This window comes from Castor canadensis, chromosome 15, assembly GCF_047511655.1.
Source record: "Castor canadensis chromosome 15, mCasCan1.hap1v2, whole genome shotgun sequence".
NCBI classification, from domain to species: domain Eukaryota; kingdom Metazoa; phylum Chordata; class Mammalia; order Rodentia; family Castoridae; genus Castor; species Castor canadensis.
Window position 1 is genome coordinate 56,097,424 of NC_133400.1, and position 3,575 is coordinate 56,100,998.

Consider the following 3,575-nt stretch of genomic DNA (forward strand, 5'->3'; position numbering starts at 1 on the left):
AAATGGCCTTAAGTCTGGAATATTTACTTGCCAAGAGGTAAAAAGAGTCCATACAGCTTATCATCTATAAAGCCTCTTTCTTCTACTTAATCATGTGCCTCAGTGATTCTTATGCCTGTTCATTATTTCAAACTCTGCAGGACAGGATTCTTGGTCTTTCTTCTGCATCAGGAGAGGAATTCCATAGCCATTTGCTCAGTCTCAGCTGCCAGTAGACAAGCTGACCACTATTGAAATAATAGTTTTCTTCTCCATGTTTTACTTGGTGACTCCAGTGTCAAGGTACAATGGGCAGAAGTGACTAGAGTGGTTCTGATAACAGTTATAATTTCTAGAACTCTTCCTTAATCTGTATATTTCAGTATTTCCAACTGGTATCATTTTTATTATATTGAAAGGATTCTTTTTGTTGGCTTGATTATAGTGTTTTTAAATGAGGTAAATAAAAATATGGAACACTTCAAAATTTGTGTGCCATCTTTGTGCAGAGATCATGCTAATCTTCTCTATATCATTCCAATATTACCATATGGGCTGCCCAAATGCACACTGGAAGGATTCTTAATTATGTTTATTGTGTAGGTCTGCTGTTGCTATATATTTTCCAGCCTTTGATTTCTAAAAATAATTTTTTATCCTTCAGTTTTGAAAATTGTTTTCTTCTAAAGAAACAATATTAGGATGACTTTTAATTTAGTACTTTAAAGATTTTATTGTTCCTTTGTCTTCTGATTTGCACTGTTTCTGACAAGCAGCCTTCTCGCCTGCTTATTCTTGTACATTACATAATCTGATTTTTTTTGACTGGTCTGCTTTTAAGGTTTTTGTCTTTATCATCTCTTTTAAATATTTTGATTATGATGTGTCTTGAGCTAGTTCTATTTATACTGATGTGTGTTTGGGACTTAGAATTTTCATCAAATTTGAAAAAAAATCTGTATAATTTCTCCAAATATTTATTCTCTCCATTGTAAACTCCATGTGTGTTAGTCCACAAAAAATTGTCCCACAGTTCACTGGTGGTACTCTACCCTTTACATTTTAGTCTTTTTTCTCTATCATTATTTTAGTATTTCTTGGTTGGTAATATATATGAGGTTTATTCTTTAGTAGGAAGCATTTCAAAAGTTCATATTTAAACTGGAACAATATTTTGGAAAGTAACCATTCTTCACTGAAATTCATTACTCTTCTTATTTCCCATATTTGTTGAGGAATTATTTTTCTTTGTGTTTAACTTGTGATAAGTTTTCCACTATAGAACACTTGGCCTATCCTGGAAATTTTGATCTAAAATAAGAAATAACCACATAATGTCTTAATCAGTACCTATTATTAAGCTCATATAAATTTTCAACAATTTAATTGTGAATTAAATTAGCAAGGCATGACAGTCCACATCTAGCTATCTGGAAGCAGAAGCAGGAAGATCAGGAATGTGAGACAAGCCTTGGGTACAAAGTGAGACCCTGTCTCAAAAAATAATAAAACAAAGAAAACATTAAAACATATGTACACTTCTGCTATAATATTTGTTTTGAGATGTCCATTGGGGACAATAATCTGAATTGTCACTACAGGTGGTCTGAGAGTCAGAATGGAACCAAGTCCTGACAAAGAGCACATGTTGGTCAGATGAGAATAAAGGTCTTTTCTGCCTCTCCCAATGTTGCAAATCAATTTATAATAGAAGGAAGGGTTGTAGAGGGTTGGCTCTAAACTTATTTAGCAATGTTTTCCACTTGGACTGCTCAGATATGTGGGATACTCCCAGCCTGACATTTTAAAGCATCCTGCTGTGTTTCTCTTTAGGAAAGATAAAGAATGCCAATCTGGAGTGTCTAGGCCTGTTTACTTGTTGTCAGGGAAGTCCCATGTCTTTCTTAAGTTGTAAAAGAAGCAAAGAAGAAAGTTCAGAGGAGCTAATAAATAATTAAGAGGGTCTGCGACACTGTTGGTGCCATTGTGAGAGAATCGCCAGGTAACTAAGAAGAGCTGGGAGAGGCTGGGTTCAGATGAAGGCCTGGATATGGATAACCAGGTGGCCATAGCTTGATCTCTAAGGGTGGTGTTTCAAGCAAAAATTCACACTATCAAACTGATTGCAGACTAATATATATAAATATAAATATTTTGAGGAGACAGGTTCTTGCTATGTTGCCCAGGCTGGCCTCAAACTCCTGGACTCAAGTGAACCTCCTGCTTCAGCCTCCTGAGTAGTTGGGACTACAGGTATGTGCCACCATACCCCAATGTGTATATATTAAATAAACCTATTTTTTTCTATAATCGAAACACATTTTTCTCTTCAGTTTGGTAACTTCCTAGTGACCAAAGAGGTGCTTTTGCAAATGAGCCCTCCCGTAAATGTTGCTCTTGGAATAGGAGCAAATGTTCTATGCTGTCACCTTTCCCACTCTGGCAACCTACCTCCTCTGTCACCAAAGTACTGAATTCAAATTTGCCAACCACTAAAACTTATGGTTGAGAAATAATTTATACACAGTAACACCAACATTTAAAATTTTTCATCATTTTAATTATATTAATTGAATATAATAGGAGAGATAAACCCAGGTATATTGGAATTTACCATCATTTTGTAGTCTCAAAACTCCCCTCTCCCTCTTGCATTGCAGAAGGGTCTTCTGAAGAGAAAAGGAAGAAAAAATAGAACATTTCAGGACTGTGAAAAACAGCACTTCAGTTCTCTCACATTTTGTCTAAGCAGGCATGTACAATGATCCTCCTATATACTCTTTCTGCATCCTGTAATTCTGTGATGACAGAAAACATGAGAGAAGAGATCCAAGATGGCAACTAGGGCAAAGAAGCAGACAGTGTGAGCTCCATGACTCCAAAACCTCGCTGAGATGCTGGAGCCACACCTGGCAGAAATAAAGCAGCAAGGAGACTAAAAACTTCAACACACTGAACTCCTAGCCTGTGGAAAGCTTCTCCATGCCACGTTATACTGAGAAAACAGGAGGGCTCACTCACCACGACCAAGTTGGCTTTATCCTAGGGATGCAGGGGTGGTTCAACATATGCAAATCTATAAGTGTAATACAGCACATCAATAGAAGCAAAGAAAAAAACCACTTGATCATCTCAATAGATGCAGAAAATGCCTTTGATAAGATCCAATACCACTTCATGATAAAAGCTCTAAGAAGACTAGGAAGAGAAGGAATGCACCTCAACATTGTAAAGACTATATATAACAAACCTATAGCCAACATCATACTTAATGGAGAAAAACTGAAACCATTTCCCTTAAAATCAGGCATGAGATGAGGGTGCCCAATATACCCACTCCTATTCAACATAGTCCTGGAAATCCTAGCCAGAGCAATAAGGCAAGAAGAAGTAATAAAAAGAATACAAATAGGTAAAGAAACTGTCAAAATATCCCTATTTGCAGATGACACGATCCTATATAAAGACCCAAAAAATTCTACTCAAAAATTACTAGACACCATAAACAGCTAGCAAGGTGGCAGGATACAAAATCAAGCTACAAAAATCATTAGCTTTTCTATACATCAACAATGAATGAATTGAGAAAGAATATA

The 3,575-nt window shown here is 36.2% G+C and overlaps 1 non-coding gene across 1 annotated transcript; it reads right to left on the bottom strand.

The window, feature by feature from the left end:
• Positions 1-444: 444 nt before the first annotated feature.
• Positions 445-548, bottom strand: LOC141417655 (U6 spliceosomal RNA). Its single transcript, XR_012442305.1, has one exon. It is a non-coding gene; the product is annotated as a U6 spliceosomal RNA (small nuclear RNA).
• Positions 549-3,575: the final 3,027 nt, after the last annotated feature.